The following is an 18,334-nucleotide window of genomic DNA, read 5'->3' as shown; positions in this document are numbered from 1 at the left end:
GAAAAAAACATCTTTTGACCCGTCCTCCCCCTCTAACTATCGTCCCATATCCCTGCTCCCTTACTCATCAAAGCTTTTGGAAAGACTTGTCTTTACCCGTGTGTCTCACTTCCTTAATTCCAACTCTCTCCTTGACCCTCTTCAGTCTGGCTTCCGCCCTCTCCACTCTACTGAGACCGCTCTTATCAAAGTGACTAATGACCTAATCTCCGCTAAATCCAAAGGTCACTACTCCATATTAATTCTCCTTGACCTCTCTGCTGCCTTTGACACAGTTGATCATGCTCTCCTCCTTCAAACTCTTCAATCACTCGGTCTCTGTGACTCTGTCCTCTCTTGGTTTTCCTCCTATCTCTCCCAACGCTCATTTAGTGTCTCCTTTTCCAAGGATACCTCCCCCCCTCGCCCTGTCTCGGTTGGAGTTCCCCAAGGCTCTGTCCTTGGTCCCCTTCTATTTTCTCTTTATACTGCCTCTCTTGGAAAACTTATTGCCTCTTTTGGATTCAACTACCACCTGTACGCTGATGACACTCAGATATACCTCTCCTCACCGGACCTCTCCCCGGCCGTCCTGCAACGTGTCACTGCTTGCCTCTCTTCCATCTCTGACTGGATGTCGTCACGCTTTCTCAAACTTAACCTCTCTAAAACTGAACTCCTTGTCTTTCCTCCTCCTAATACTGATCCTCCTCTCTCACTCTCCCTTCAAGTCAGTGATATCCACATAAGTCCATCACTACAAGCGCGCTGTCTTGGCGTCATACTTGACTCTGGTCTCACCTTTGAGTCTCACATCCAGTTTGTTGCCAAGTCCTGTAGGTTCCAACTCAAAAACATAGCCCGCGTCCGCCCCTTTCTTACGCAAGATGCTACCAAGGAGCTTGTCCATGCTCTAGTAATTTCCCGCATGGATTACTGTAACCCTCTCCTGATTGGTCTCCCCAAAAGCCGTACTGCCCCGCTACAGTCTGTAATGAATGCTGCAGCTAGACTGATTTTCCTATCCAGTCGGTCCTCTCACACCTCGCCCCTCTGCCAGTCCTTACATTGGCTCCCTGTATCCTATAGGAGTCAATTCAAAGTGCTAACCCATACATTTAAAGCACTGAACAATTCCAGCCCCTCTTATATCTCTTCACTGATCCAGAGGTATGCCCCTCCTCGTACCCTCCGCTCTGCCCGCGACCACCTCCTGACCGCTGCTCGCACCCGTACGGTCAACTCACGCTTGCAGGACCTCTCACGGGCGGCTCCTCTCCTATGGAATAACTTGCCTACTGCCATCAGACTCTCCCATAGTCTTCAATCATTTAAGAAGGGCCTTAAAACCCATCTCTTCAGGAAAGCGTATGGCCTCCCAGAGTAATCTCTCCCTTACATACCTGTCTCTTGCTCTCCTATGGGATAGTGCTTTGCTCTCTCCTCCAGCTCTGCTTCACTCCTACTTGATATTTCCTATCCTAATGTTTCTAATACCCCACCTCCTGTAGACTGTAAGCTCATTTGAGCAGGGTCCTCTTCAACCTATTATTCCTGTAAGTTTTCTTGTAATTGTCTTATTTATTGTTACATCCCCCCCTCTCAAAATATTGTAAAGCGCTACGGAATCTGTTGGCGCTATATAAATGGCAATAATAATAATAATAATAATAATAATTCATGCCATTTTTTTAATATGTTGTTCCCCTGAATGGATTGATTGTGGATATGTATTTTTAGGTGACTGTTATGTATGGTTTTTGAGTTATGAAAGTTGTGTAAAAAGTATATTTTAAACTGTATAATGGGATTATGTGTCACACTAAGGGGAGGGGATGTGTGGGTTGCACCCGTGATACTATTGGTTATTTTATGCCTCCCCCTGGGTGTGGCCTGTATGTGTACTCTTGTAATAAAAGCCAGGCTGGATGTGCCAGTCCAGAGTTCCTGTTTTACCCTCAAAGTGAAGTGTCGTCTCATTATTGGGGGAAGGATTTATTGCATGCTGTTCCAGTTTGACTGCTAGGAGTGCAAACCTATTCGTATGGTTCCTATTCAACTGTCTACAGCATTCAGAGGCTTGAGAGGATTCATATGCTTCTCTGATTCGGTGATTGTGGTGTCGGCTAGAGTGCTTGGAGGCCTCAGGAAGCGCTAGGAGCATCCATTAACGGAGGTACCCAGTCGGGGTGCCAGGCGATCCGTTACAACGTGTGTTTTTTTTAATCATGTTTCCTATATCCACTAGGTGTCTTTTGTTACTTTTGGTTACTTTGCATGGGAGGCACATGCCACATCCGTAGAATCCTATAAGCTTTTGTACAAGGTGATTGGTTTTTTGGGGGGCTCAAGTAGCTCTTTACTAAAATATTCTTAAAATTCTTTGCTCCTCTATAGGTGATCTTTGGTATAGGTAGTAAAATTTTATTTAAGATGGGGTCGTCGTTTAATAAGTGCAAATGTTTTTTGATGGCCTTTTGTATTCATCTGTTTTGTCCATTATAGTTGCAAACAAAGGGTACCTCGTTTTTATTTAGTAGTTCTTTTGTTGGTTTATACTTAATTTTCCTTGGCTGTTCTTTTATTTCCTCCAAGTCTCTTTCTAAAGCTCTTTCATCATCTTTTTCCCCAACAAATTTTTTTAGGTCGTTCACTTGTTCTATATAGTCCTCCTTACAATTGCGTTGAATTCTGAGAAATTGGCCCCTAGGGGCATTATTGAGCCATGGTTTATGATGACAACTTGTTTTACCTATATAGCTATTAGCATCCACTGGTTTGAAATTATTCTTAGTCACTATTGTTGATTCTCGGATGCTAATATTTATATCTAAAAAGTTAATCTCAACTTCACTGCTAAAACTGGTTAAATTAATCCCCAAATCATTAAGGTTCAAATACTTGATAAAATCATCTAGTTCTTCCATGGTGCCAGTCCAGCAATAGGACACCAGGTTTGCCAGCTATCCATGACCTTGCATCACGTGTCTCTTTCCAAAAGGCCATGAAGAGGTTAGCATAACCAGGGGAAAACTTGGTGCCCATTGTCGTACCGCAAATTGGTTACTAAAAACTGTCCTCAAACCAAAGAAAAGTTAGTTAAAATTAGTGATTTTATTTTTAATATAAAATCTATTTGTTCTGCCTTAAAATTGGATTTGGTTAAAAAATGTTGCACTGCTGCCATTCCTTTATTATGTGGAATTATACTGTAAAGGGAGGTAACCTCACATGTGACCATTATGAATCCCTTTTGCCACTTTATTTCTTCTAGGATTTGTAGGACATGAGTGGTATATTTGAGGTAGGTAGGTTTTTAATCACTATCGGTTGTAATTGCTGAGGCTGTTAGTAGTAGGGGTGTGCCTCTCCCGGCCCAGCTCCTCTCCTCCCTGCCTCCTCCGTCTCCTGCGCGGCTCCTTTCCTTATTGGGAGGAAGTGATTCGCGGCCGTCACTTCCTCCCAGTACTGCCAAAAAGCAAGGGCCTGGTCGCACATTTAAAGTGCCGGCCCCTGCTTACAAATGCCCATCCGATGGCCCTCTTCAGTGTGCGGTTCTGTCGGCGGGCCTATGGGGAAAAGAATTGTTGAGGGCAGCAGAGACCATGGGGCAGCTGCTTTGGGCCCCCCAAGAGTAAAGGGCCAGGGCAGCTACCCAGTTTGCCCTGCGTTAAAGATGGCCCTACCTCTATTGTAGATAAGCAAAATAGTTATAGCTGCAATCCAATGGTCTGATTTTTAACATTTAATGCTTTTGCATTTTTGTTTCAGTGGTGACTGGTTACTTAATGTTCTGATGGTCTGTCATTGTACACAGCTTAGTCTACACCAGCGGTTCACAAACTGTGTGCTGCAGTGCCCCAGAGCCTGACATGCACACAGGGATGCCGCAGAACGTTTCACTGGTGCTATGATTATAGCACCGGGAAACATTACTGCTGAATAGGGGCCCGTTGTCAGGATTACAAGTTGATCCAGCACGCAGTACTGTGTCAAACCTAGGACTTAGGATAACGTATAACCGGACCTTAGAATGACCAGACTTAACGTCTCCAAGAATAGTCAAAATACTAGCCGAGGTCAGGGACACAGAATCAGACACAAAGATGAGGGAAAGCCAAAAGTTAAAGATACCAAATATCAGGGAAGTCAAAACAAAGTCAAAGTCAAATACCAGAAAATCAAGATAAGGAACACACTCTCAGATAACCATAGGCATGAAACCATGACAGGGAAATGAGTAAGAGGAGTATTGGGTTTAAATACCCCTCCTGTGGATCCGGTTGGCTGTAACCAGCCTTGACCCCAAAGGCAATTACCAGGTTTCCATGTGCATGATTGCTGCTCAGCACAAACCCTCCTGTGGATTTGATTGGCTATGACTGGCCTTTGACCCCAAAACTAATTACCAGGTTTCGATGTGCATGATTGCTGTTCGGCACAACTTTTCCTGTCAGGACAGTAAATGCAGATGAATACGTGACATTAGCCCCCACCTGAAGACTGCCCTCCGGGTGGGCAGGACCAGGTTTGAGAGGAAACTTGGCGTAAAAAGAACAAATTTTACGGCCAGCATGGATATCAGAAGCTGAAACCTAAAAACGGTCAGCAGGCCCATACCCCTTCCAATCAACCAAATACTGTAAGGAACCATGAGAAAACCTGGAATCGATGATTGAGGAGACTTCGTACTCCTCCTGTCCTGAAACAACCAAAGGAGAAGGGAGAACAATCGGACTTGTGTAACGTTTGCAAACAAGTGGTTCGAGCAAGGACACATGAATAGTATTAGGTATACGTAAGGACACTGGAAGGGCCAGACAATAAGAAACTGGGTAGATTCTCCCAACCACACTAAAAGGACCAAGGAACCTTGGAGCAATCTTCATGCTGGGAACCTTCAACCTGATGTTGCGTGAGAATAACCAAACCCGATCACCCACCTGGTAAACTGGATTGGCACTCTGCTGTTTATCCGCATGAAACTTAAAGCGAGCAGCCACAGTTTCAAAAGCAGAGTGAACCTTAGACCAGGTATCACGAATAGAGGTAAGATGATCATCCAGAGTAGGGATAGCCGTATCAGAAAACAAAACAGCAGGATGACGACCCGTATTGACAAAAAATTGACTATGCCCAGATGTGTCATGGGTAGTGTTATTCCTTGCAAATTCGGCCCAGGGCAATAATTCAGCCCAGTTGGACTGTGTACTATTCACGAAGCAATGTAAATACAGGTCAAGTGATTGGTTAGCTCTTTCAGCCGTACCATTAGTTTGGGGATGGTAAGCAGAAGAAAATGACAATTCAATGCCCAACTGTTTATTGAATGCCCTCCAGAACCGTGACACAAATTAGGAAACCCTGTCAGACACAATATTTTGAGGAATACCATGTAGCCTGACAATATCGCGTCTAAATATGTGCACCAGGTCCTGAGACGATGGCAATTTTTTAAGTGGAGTAAAGTGTGCCATTTTGGAAAAATGATGAACTACCATGAGGATGGTAGTATACCCATTGGAACTAGGCAGTTCAACAATGAAATCCATCAATAAATGAGACCATGGGATACTGGGTATAGGAAGTGGCTGTAACAATCCACACGGAAGTTTATGGGGAACCTTTGAAACTGCACAGACAGAGCAGGCTTCTACATAATCTTTATTATCCCTCCTGAGTGATTCCCACCAAAATGACCTGGAAATGGCGGATACAGTATCATTAATAAACACAAAAAGAATTCAGCGCTAGTGATCACAAAATTAGTCAATGTAGGCAGCAACCCAAATGAAGAAAAACCCCTCAAGTCCTTCAGTGGATAAATACAGATGGAGAAAAAGATATGAAAGGGCTGCGCCAAATGAGGGTAGATAGTCCAGTAAAATATTGCTAGGGTGCCAGTTGATGGTCTGGGATACTTGATAGAGTTCCTCTGTGGAGGTGGATGCGTCTAGTGTTGACCATTCCGTATATAAAAATACAAGAGAGGTAGAGGCGACTAATGGTATAGTATGTAAAGTTCAGGGTGTGATAGGTAACAAAAGTAGAGAACTCACATTCAAGAGAGCTATGGCCAGCTCTGGGGTGGATTGCGTACAGCGGTATAATCCCCGCTTATGGGATATGTAGGGAGGGGGTCTCCGTCAACACCGTCTGGTAGTCCAGAACTCAGAAAAGAAAGATAGAAAGCAACAATAGTGCTCTCAATTTTGATGTGGTTCAATGTGCAAATAAGGAGAGAAAGGTAAATAACTCACATTTGAGGGAGCTATGGCCAGCTCTGGTGTGGATAGCGTACAGCGGTATAATCCCTGCTTATAGGATATGTAGCGGAGATACGTCCGTCAGCACCGTCTGGTGGTCCAAGGCTCCAATATAGAAGAATAAAAAGCAACGATAGTGCTCTCAATTGTGATAGGTTAAGAGAGTAATAAAGAAAAGAAAATAATACTCACAAAGGTAGAGCAGAGGTACTGCTCTATGGATAGGCGCTGGTGGTATGATCCCCACCTAGGATTTCTTGGAGTACTGAAACTTTAAAATTGCCAGTGGAAGTAAAAGTAAACCAGGAAAGGTTAAAATGCCAGGAATAAGTAAAAAAAAAAAAGTTTAAAGTGCATAGAGAGTGCAATAAAAAGAGGATTGGTACAATAAAGTAGCCAAAAAACTTTTATTGATCTAAAATACACAGTAAAATACAGGATTTAATAACCATAAACGCGTTTCACCATAAGTGGCTTCTTCAGAATGGGATAAAAGTAATAACCTGGCAGGGGGTGTTTAAATAGGGCTGTGGTAATTAAAAAGTTGCGCCCAAACTGTGTTTGGCCAATCAGAAACAGTTTTTAGAATGACTTATAAAAGTTTGATTTAAGATGTTTGGGGGTGATAGTATAAGGGTGAAGGGTCCTTATAAATTCTTAATATGTTAAAACGAGGGTGGGAACGTAGATTTAGAGAGTTAATAGTGCGCATCACGTGACGCGCGATGTGTCCGTCCATGTGGTATACGGGGTGTGACTAAAGAGGCAGAGCTGACTGATCGCTTCATGCGATCAGTCAGTGTAGCGGTACTTACCCTTCCGGGTGCCGGCCGGGATCCTCTATTCAAGCCGCGAGCGGCTCAGGTTATATTTAAGAAATTAGATAAAATTAAACAGATCAAAATCAACATTTAAGCCAGATGGGGTAAGAGTTTTTAAATTAAAAACCCATTCCATCTCAGCTTTACCAAGTATATTCTTAATGTTACCACCTCTCCATGGTATTATACATTTTTTTATGCCGATGCATTTAAGGAGTCTTGTGTCATTATTATGTGTACAAAAGTGTTTGGAGACTGAGTGATTAAGGTAGCCTTTTTTGATATTTCTACAGTGTTCACTCAGTCTTACTTTAAGACTTCTTGTGGTCATACCTACATACTAGAGACCACAGGGGCACTCCAGCAAGTAGATTACATTTTTGGTGTCGCAACTGATAAAATCTTTAATTTTATAGGTTTTGTTAGTAATATTAGATTTAAAACTAGTGGTTTTGGAAGGGATAGAGGGGTCTGTGTTTTTGCATACAATGCATCTTTTACATTTATAAAAGCCACTGGCATTGGGCATAAAATAATTAAAAGTGGGTTTGGATTATTTCGTAAAATTGGTGGTCAGAATGGATTTGAAGTTTAGGGCACCTCTAAAGACAACATTAGGTTTGTCAGGTATAATATTTTTAAGTATTTCGTCTTCTTTTAAGAGGTGCCAATTTTTGATAATTTTTTTAACATGGCCACTTTTGTTGTTAAAATTGAAGATTACAGGAAGAGGCATGGGGTTAGTGGTGGGTTGAGTTTTGTAGGTTAGGAGGTCTGATCTATCTTTTTTTGGTGATTTATAGTGGTGTTGAGGCGGGTTGGTGAGTAGTTTTTCTCAATAAATTTATCTTTTAAATAATTGCTTGTGTGTTAAAATCTTCTATTTGGGAGCAATTACTTCTGAGTCTAAGGAATTGGCTTTGAGGGGCACTTTCCAACCAGGGTTTATAATGGCAACTAGATCTTTCGATAGCTGTGTTGACGCAGACTTTTTAAAAAAAAAATGTTTTGGTGTGGATGGTATTGTCTGTAATAAAGATGTTGAGGTCTAAGAAGTTGATAGATTCCTTACTTGTTTCGTGGGTTAGGGTAATGCTTCTATTGTTAATGTTGAGGTGATGGATAAAAGAGTTAAAAAGAGCTTCTGTGCCATCCCAGATAAAAAACAAATTGTCTATATATCTAAAATATGTTACAAGGTTCGTACACCAGGCATGCCTTCCCCATATGGACATGGATTCCCAGTCGGCCATAAAGAGGTTGGCGTAGCTTGGCGCGAACCTTGTACCCATCGCATTGCCTAGTTTTTGTAGGTAAAAAGAATCAAAAAAACAAAAATGGTTGTTAGTTAAAATAATATTAATACCTTCTAAGATAAAATCTATTTGAGCAGGGGGGATTCTGTTTTCTTTAGTTAAAATTTCTCTGATTGCCTGGCATCCTATATGGTGGGATATCATCGTGTACAGGGATTGGACATCACAAGTAGCTAAAATGTAATTAGTTTGCCATTTGAATTTGTCTAAAAAAAACGTAATAATGACATAGAGTCTTTTAAGTAAGAGCGCATTAATTTGACAGATGGTTGGAGGAGTATGTCAATGAATTCTGACAGATTACAGAGTAAGGAGTTAATCCCTGACACAATAGGTCTACCAGGGGGGTTATTAATATTTGTATGTATCTTGGGTAAAAATATATGACAGGGAGTTTAGGGTATTTTATGCTAAGATAATTGAATTCGTGTTTGGTTCGGATGCCAGAGTCTAAGCCTTTTTGTAAAAAAGTGGATAGGGTGATTTGGATAGTAGGGGTGGGATCAGAGGGTAATTTGTTATATGTTTTGGTATCGTGTAGTTGTCTATGTGCCTCATCTATGTACATCTTGCTAGATAGGATTACAATCCCACCTCCTTTATCTGCCGGCTTTTTGACAATATCTTTATCTTCTTGCAGTTGTTTTAGTGTGTTACGCTCGGCATGGGTGAGATTGTGTGAGTCTTATTTGTTATTTAATTTTTTCAAAATCTTTTAGCACAAGTTTTTCGAACATGATAAGGTGTGTGGATTTACAGTAAGAAGGATACAATTTGGATTTTTCTTTCAAATGAGTGTTGATGATATTTGTGTTGGTACTAGACGTGGGGGTGGAGAATTAGTTGTGTTGGATGGTTTATGGTTAAAAAATCTTTTTAGGGTGGCTTTGCGAACAAATTTGTTGATGTCTAAAAAGGCTTCAAAAGATTTAAGGGTTAGTGGGTGCAAATTTCATACCTTTGTTAAGGACGGATATTTGGGTAGCGGAAAGGATTTTGTTGGATAGATTAAAAATACCATTGTAGGAAGTATTTGAAGAATTTACTGTCTGTCTAGTCTTTCTCTTTTGTTCTCTTCCGCTGCTGCGTTTGCCTCTGGGCTTAAAATTATTTTTTTTGTTCGTGGAGGGTAAGGTGTATTGGATATTAAATTTGGGTGGGTGCGAATCAGTATAATTAATACCTGGATGCCCAGTGGTCACATTGTCATGGAATACCTTTAGCACCTCTTCCCTGTCAGGCAATGCAATAAACAATTTATCTTGATTTTTGTTGCAAGGTGCCTGGGGCTGAGCCGCCATGATAGCACAGAGCAAAGGGGATGATAAAGAAAGAACAGTGGACTCAATAATACACTCAGGAGAACTAATAGGGGATGTCTCTTGTTCTAGTTCCGATTCAACGTCAAATTGCCTAAACAAGGCATCAGCTTGAACATTCTTAGAACCAGGTCTGTAGTTGATAATAAAGTTAAGGCGACACAAAAATAATGACCATCTAGCTTGTCTAGAAGACTGTTGTTTGGCATTTCCAATATATGCCAGGTTCTTATGATCAGTAATAATCAGAATGAGATCCTTGGAACCCTCCAAAAGATGTCGCCATTCCTTAAGCGCTAGTATGATGGCTAACAGTTCTCTATTACCAATGTCATAGTTACACTCGGCAGGAGACAACTTTCTGGAGAAGTAACCACAAGGATGCAAAGGGGAATCCTGACTCTCTCTCTGAGAAAGAACAGCTCTGACCCCAGTCTCGGAGGCATCAACTTCAAGTAGGAAAGATTTACTAGTGTCAGCATCATGTCAGCAGATGCAAACATTTGTTTAAGAAGCTCAAAGGCCTCTTTAGGCCATATAGTACTATTAGCCCCCTTGCATGTCATATTGGTGATGGGGGCTATTACCGAAGAGAAACCTTTGATGAATCTCCTGTAATAGTTAGAGAAACCAATAAACCTCTGTATGGTTTTCAACCCACTGGGTAATGGCCATTGTAGAACGGCCTCTAGTTTGCGAGGATCCATTTGGAAACCAGTGGCAGAAATGTTATACCCCAAAAACTGAACTTCATGTTGATCAAATACGCATTTCTCAAGTTTACAATAAAGCCAATTTTTAAGAAAAGTTCGTAAAACTTGTTTGACATAATCATTTTGAGTTTGGATGTTGGGGGAATAAATAAGGATATCATCCAGGTATGCAAGCACAAAAGAGTAAATATAGCCTGAGTACATCATTAATGAAGTCTTGAAATATGGCCGGAGCATTACATAAATCCTAGTGTTAAATGCCATCTTCCATTCATGATCCTCCCTAATTCTTACCAAATTGTACAAACTCCTAAGGTCAAGCTTAGTGAAGATCTTAGCACCCTGGAGCGTATCAAACAATTCGGATATAAGGGGAATGGGATTGGCATTTTTGATAGTAATCTTGTTTAATGCCCTGTAGTCTATGCAGGGTCGTAATTCTCCATCTTTCTTAGCTACAAAAAAGAACCCTGCCTGCACCAGCAGACAAGAATGATTTACATATATGGCTTTACTTAAAGATTTCTTGATGTACTCATCCATGATTTTATTTCTTGTGGGGATAAGGCATATACCGCTCATTTAGGAGGCATAGCCACAGGCAACAGATCAATGGAACAATCATAAGATCTGTGTGGAGGAAAAGCATTAGTCTGGCTTTTACTAAACCTCCCAATACCTTTTCAGGAGTTGGAGACATAGCAGCGGGTAAAGCAACGATGCCCACTTTTTTAGAAATGGGTGACATGAAGCTTTCCTGACAGTCTCTACTCCGTTCCACTATTTCCCCTCTAGTCCAATCAATATGAGGGTTATGCTTGATGAGCCAAGGGGACCCTAATACAATGGGATAAGAAGGGGAAGTGATTATTTGGAAAGTAATGTCTTTATTATCCAAAGCTCCTATCTCATGGGTAATAAGAGGTTGAGATAGGGGTCTTCCATCAATAGCCTCAACCGCTAGAGGTGATGATCTCTCCTTGACTGGTATAGTGTGTTTTTTTAACAAAATACAAATCAATAAAGTTACCAGCCGCACCTGAGTCAACCAGGGCTTTGCAAAAGGCGGAAATGTCAAGGAGAAATCTGCTTTGGGAAGTACTAGAGGACGTATCCATTACACCTAAGACCTGTCCCGTTAAGGTTCTTAGGTGTGGAAGTATTCCGGATGTATAGGACAAGCATCTGTCATGTGCCCTTTATTGCCACAATATAAGCACAAACCCTTTCTTCTCCTATACTGTTTCTCTGCCTCAGACAGTCCTGTAACCCCTAACTTCTTAGGTTCGGGTTCAGACAGCATCAAGAGGTTAGGGACAACAGGTTTGGAGAATCGAGGGGCTAGTGACATAGTCAAATGTCTAGTTCTATTTCTAGTAATTTTCCTGGTCCTGAGTCTCTTATCGATCTTCATCACATAGGTAATAAAGTAATATAACACTCTTTGGCAGCAATTTCATCAAGTATAACTTCGGATAATCCATTTTTTAAAGCAGTGATTAATCCGTTGTTAGTCCAGTCTACCTCAGATGCCAAGGTACGAAATTCTATGGCATAATCCGAGATAGAACGGTTCCCTTGTTTGATATGCATTAGGGCAGTGGAGGCGTCTTCCTCTCTACCTAATGGTTCAAACGTAAGTTTGAATTCCACTAGGAATTCCTGGTAACAATGAGTGATACTCCTATTACTTTACCACAATGGATTAGCCCAGGTTAAGGCCTTACCTTTAAGTTGGTTCATCAGATACCCAATCTTAGCTCTATCTGAAAGAAATTAACCAGGTGAGGCCTCAAACTGGTACTCAATCTGATTGAGGAATCCCCTACATTACTGGATATTACCAGAAAAATGCAGGGGAGGAGATAAGGAGATCATAGGTGCCATATATACTATAGGTGGAGGTACATTAGGCAGTGGTGACATAATTGGAGAAGCCTCAGGTTGTAAATGAGCTGTCCTAGTAAGGAGCGTGCTAAAAGCCTAAGCAAATTGATCCATACGGTGATCATTCTCCTCTAGCTTTCTCTCACAAGCTGCTATGTGCTGACACAATTCTGCAGGATCTATGACCATGTCGTAATGTCAGAATTTCAAGTTGATCCAGCACGCAGTACTGTGTCACACCTAGGACTAAGGATAACGTATAACCGGACCTTAGAATGGCCGTCCTTAACGTCTTCAAGAATAGTCAAAATACTAGCCGAGGTCAGGGACACAGAATCAGACACAAAGATGAGGGAAAGCCGAAAGTCAAGGATACCAGATTTCAGGGAAGTCAAAACAAAGCCAAAGTCAAATACCAGAAAATCAAGATCAGGAATGCACTCTCGGATAACCATAGGCATGAAACCACGACAGACCAATGAGTAAGAGGAGAATTGGGTTTAAATACCCCTTCTGTGGATCCGACTGGCTGTGACCGACCTTTGACCCCCAAAGGCAATTACCAGGTTTCCATGTGCATGATTGCTGCTCAGCACAAACCCTCCTGTGGATTTGATTGGCCATGATTGGCCTTTGACCACAAAAGTAATTACCAGGTTTCCATGTGCATGATTGCTGCTCGGCACAACTTTTCCTGTCAGGACGGTAATGTTGTTCTGCACAACTTTTCCTGTCAGGTCAGTAAATGCCATTAACCACATTTTTATGTGTGGATAAATATGTGACACCCGTTGGGTGCTGCTGTCTTTTAAGACAAAGACCAGGCCCCTGTAATGTCGGCAGGCTGGGAGAAAGTGTCAGCCTGTCACTTCCTCCCAGCATCTTGCAGGGAGACAGCACAGGAGGAGGCAGCCGCAGCATTAGGGAAGAGGAGCACAAAGAGCTCCAGACCCCATACTCCCACCAGCAGCAGGACTCCGCCACCCTTCTGGCACATAAGGTAAGCTGACAGGAGGGTGGCTGGAGATTTGTTTTAATAAAATCACTTGTATGTATGTGTATGTGTATGAGTGTGTGTATGAGTGTGTAAGTATAAGTGTATGTGTAAGAGGTTTGTATAAGTGTGATTATGAGTGTGTATATGAGTGTGTGTGTGAGTGAGTATAAGTGTGTGTGTGTCATGGTGTTTGTGAGTGTGTGTGTGTCAGGGTGTGAATCTGTGTGTGTGTGTATATATCTATCTATCTATCTATCTCCATCTATCTATCTATCTATCTATCTATCTATATATATATATATATATATATATATATATATATATATGTCCATGTGCTTCTGTGTCTGTGCATGCATCTGTGTATGTGCATTTGTGTGTCAGGGTGTGTGTTTTATGTCAGTGTGTGTATCTGTGTCATGGTGTGGACATGTATCAATGTTTGTGTGTGTCAGGGTGCATGTGTGTATATGTTGTGTGTATCTATATGTGTGTGTATGTGTCAGTGTCTTTATCAATTTGTGTGTATGTGTCGGAGTACTTATATGCATATGTGTGTTAATGAGCATGAATATCTGTGTAAGTTTTTATGTGGTAGTGTATGTGCATACATCCAAGCAGTCAAACACCAGTACAACATGCAAGCGCAATCCTGCAATCTACCACAAATATTACATACAAACACATTCCTGCATTCAAACTCAAAAAAAATATATACATACACACCCCTTCACTCAAACACAAATACTTCACAAATACTTCGCAGAAATGTACATCCGCATTTAAAAGCTAACATTACATTCAGACACACCCATGCAATCAAACGCATACAAATACACCCATGTATTAAAACACAATAACTATATACGAGCACCCCTTCAAGCACCAACACTCTACAATACACAGTAAATGCGGCAGCGCTGTACAGATATACAACCTAGAAATTTTGACTTGGAGTGCCTTGGAAAAATACTGAAATATTAAGGGCGCCTTGAACCTCAAATGTTTGGGAACCACTGGTCTACACAGATGCACGTGCGTAAAATATAAACCAAAAAATATGTATAACACAATTTGTGGAAGTAGGATTGGATTAATATTTGAGAAACATTTGAGTAACACAGTCATAACTATTGTGTTAAAATAGGTTTGTAAAAATAAAATAAAAATAAAGATATAAACAGTGCAAAATGGTCCTATTGATGTTTTTTTCATTTTTTTTTATTTTTTTAATAAAGCCGCTACCAGTGCTGGATAAAATAATTATATTAATTATTCTGCAAGCAGTACAGTGGATTGGCAAAACATATACATTAATTAATAGCAAAGCCCATGTAAACGGCCATAAGAGGTAATACAAGCTATATCCAAAAGCTTACAGTCTCATGAATATTTAAAAGTGGCTGTCTAGAGCAAGATTGGCATAGTTGAATGGTAAGTTGAAGAATAATCAGAAGGGAAGATAGATATAGGATATACACTTGTCAGTCTACATACAATAGTACAAATTACATAACACTGATTATATCATTACAATGGCACATGTAAAAGGGTGGGATATACTAGGCAGCAAATGAGCAGTCAGTTCTTGAATGTTATGTGTTGGAAGCAGGAAAAACAGGCAAGTGAAAAGATCTGAGTAGCTTTGACAAGGGCCAAATAGTAATGACTCAATGAGTTGATCACAGCATCTCCAAAAGGATAAGTATTGTGGGGTGTTCCCAGTATGCAGTGGTTAGTGCCTACTGTGGCAGAAATGCCTCTGCCACATGTTCTTGGAGGGGCCAGCTTGTCAGCTTCCTGCTTCATGACTATGGCCCCCTGCAATAGACCTGGCTAAAATATTTTAAAATGTCTCTGTTCGTACAATTGGGATTATATGTATAAATAGGGGCATTCATGTATAAATAGGGGCATACATTCTCGGGATGAAAATATAATTTTGCCTCTTTATAAATCGCTGGTAAGACCACACCTTGAATATGCTGTGCAATTTTGGGCACCTGTTCTAAAGAAAGATATCATGGCACTAGAAAAAGCGCAGAGACGAGCTACAAAATTGATAAAAGGAATGGAGCATTTTAGTTACGAAGAAAGGTAAAAAATGTAAATCTCTTTAGTTTGGAAAAACGTCGCCTGAGAGGGGATATGATAACATTATACAAATGTATTCGGGGCCAGTACAAAGTTCAATAGGAAAAAATTACAATATCGCAGTGAGCAATGCCAATATAAATCGATACTCTAACACCTTAGTGAGTTTTCCCTTAAAACCTGACAACACACAAAGTAATACATACAGTATAAAGCGGAGTTTCTTTCCTTTTCATTAAAATAATGACTAGACTAATATTATCTATAGATAACATAAAAACAGACACAATATAGTGCAATATAGCCTATACACAATTTTGAAGTGCAATAGTGGGTAGAAAATCACTCACAAGCGCAGAGCCATAAAGATCGGCTCAGATTTCCAGCCTTGTGGGATCTAAAGGTGCCCATTCCCTTCTTTGTGCTGGTTGATGGTCTTTATGGACCACTATCTGGGAATCTATTCATAAACAGGGCTATACATAGGACACAAGGTCACAAATTTAGGCTGGAAGAAAGGAGATTTCATCTAAGTCAAAGAAAAGTTTTTTTTACAGTAAGAACAATAAGGACATGGAATTCTCTGCCTGAAAAGGTGGTTTTATCGGAGTCCATACAGATGTTTAAACTGCAATTGGATAAATATTTGCAAAAACATAACATACAGGGATATAATTTCTAATTAGTGGGGTAATAGCTGCTTGATCCAAGAAGACATCTGACTGCTATTTTGGGGTAGAGAAGGAATTTTTTCCATGTTTTTTGCAAAATTGGAAGCGCTTCAGACTAGGTTTTTTTGCCTTCTTTTGGATCAACAGCAAAATCATATGTGAGGAAGGCTGAACTTGATGGACGCAAGTCTCTTTTCAGCTATGTAACTATGTAACTATGTAACTATATATGGTTCGGTTTCCGAACAGCCGAACGAAGCAGAGACCACCCGGGAGCTTGTTAGGCCTAATTGACAGTTTGTAACACTTTTCACCGCAGTGTTCTAAGTGTTCATCTGGGTGGTCACTGTTCGCATGAACGACCATGAGGTGGTGGCCATCTTGTTCCCGCGAACGCAGGCAGCAGTTTTTGGTTTTCAAGTTCATGGAACTGTTTCGGACACTGAAACTGCCGAACACCACTGGAAAACATTCCCACGAAAAAGATGAACAAGTTCCAAGGTAAGAACATTGACTATGTTCGGTAGTTTGCTCACTTTTTAAACTACCGAAATAGATCGACCGTAAGCACTGATTCTCTGGAATTGTTTTGGGCATGGAACCATGCATACAGTCGGTCAAATTATGACTTCCAGAAAAACCTGAGAGCCAATGTAATTGTGTGTATGTTTTTACTGTAGTCTACTCTCAGGTCCAGGGGGGAGTGCCCCTTGCATGGGGACCTGCATATAAGGCCAGTTGTGGCTGCCAATAAACGAGTTCCAGTTTACCCTCAACACAGAGCCTCGTCTCGTGCTTGTAGGGGACAGCTATACCAGCTATAATCCCTGCTTTGGGGATTGTTCTTTGGATTGCTAAAATCACCAGCTCTTGTAAGAGCTACACTGCTATACCTGCTATACTATATTGGAAGAGAGGTCTTCTAACTGGGAGCTGGATCCAGGAGTTTGATCCAGGGTGAGAAGAGATGGCGAGACCCCAGCCAAGCTGCGGTGGCTAAGGTGCTTATGGTGTCCGGTACGGTGCTTATGGTACTCGGCGACAGCTAGGAAGCAGAGATTGGTGGTGGCACCCAGTCAATGTGCCAGGTGGTCCGTCACACCTACCAAAAGTGGTGCAAGGAAGGACTGCGTCAAAGTCATGGGTGTCCACGGCTCATTGATGCACCTGGGGAGCGAAGGCTAACCTATCTGGTCCAATCACAGAGAAGAACTACTAAAACATGTTTGTGAATAATTCCATATTATTTAACAAATAATGTTTTACTAGTAACCCTGTGACATTGTCTAATGATATTGCAAATGAGCACAAAAAAGCCACAAAAAATTGACTTTGTGGAAGTGGACACTTTTTCTACATGAGGTGTAAATACAAACTGGCAGTAGAAAATTTTACTGGTAGTGTTACCATCATCAAAGTCATTCTACTAAAGAAATATACTACTTGTGGCGGTATACCCTCTTGAAGATGGTTTTTTACCGCCTGTGTTTGCCCCTTACTAGTTGTAATAGCTCCAGAGTATTGCTGAATGGGGTAACCGCTGTATCACCCAAACACGAGCCGAGGCTTAGTAAAGAGTACAGAAGAACTGTTTATTCCCAGCCAAATGGCTCACATTTATACAAAATCTGGTACAGTAGACACTCCCCAAAACACTCCCACAATGTAACCACAAAATGCATTGTCATCGTGACTCAACAATAAATGTACAAATATGAAATACCATAAAAATGCATATTTCCCACATAGGAACCCCTTTAGTCTCTGAATCCCCGGATAGCCTGGATCTGAGCACCCAACATATACAAAAAGTGCTCAGATCCCATGAACACAGCCAAAATACCACCACGGCAAAGTTCTGACCGACCGCACATGAGGCTCCTGCCCAAAACAGTTCCGGGGATTCAGTAGTAGCGGCCAGTCAACTTCGGGAGTTTCATGCGAACTAAATACAGAACACACACTCTGACTGATTGGTAGCATTTGTTTGTATGATTCATATGAACAAACGTATCGAACTGCGCTCTCCGTACATCTGTGGGTAAGAAGCAGGCGTTTGTTAAAGTTCAGCGGTGTTGGGGAGTTTCAGTGTTTGATTTTAGTTCCACGCAATCAACGCCCAAACACCGCTGCCTGCATTCTTTTTTTTTTTTTTATTCTTTATTTATTCCAGTGCAAGACATCATAAGCAATACATGTACAGTAATACAGAAAACGTAAACAGCAAACGAGTATACCGAGACCATTACATGTAATAACAGCAAGAGGAGTGAA

The sequence above is a fragment of the Pelobates fuscus genome, chromosome 1 (genome assembly GCF_036172605.1).
Source record: "Pelobates fuscus isolate aPelFus1 chromosome 1, aPelFus1.pri, whole genome shotgun sequence".
Classification (NCBI taxonomy): Eukaryota; Metazoa; Chordata; class Amphibia; order Anura; family Pelobatidae; genus Pelobates; species Pelobates fuscus.
The sequence above is the reverse complement of the archived record's forward strand: the minus strand, read 5'-3'. Positions refer to the sequence as shown.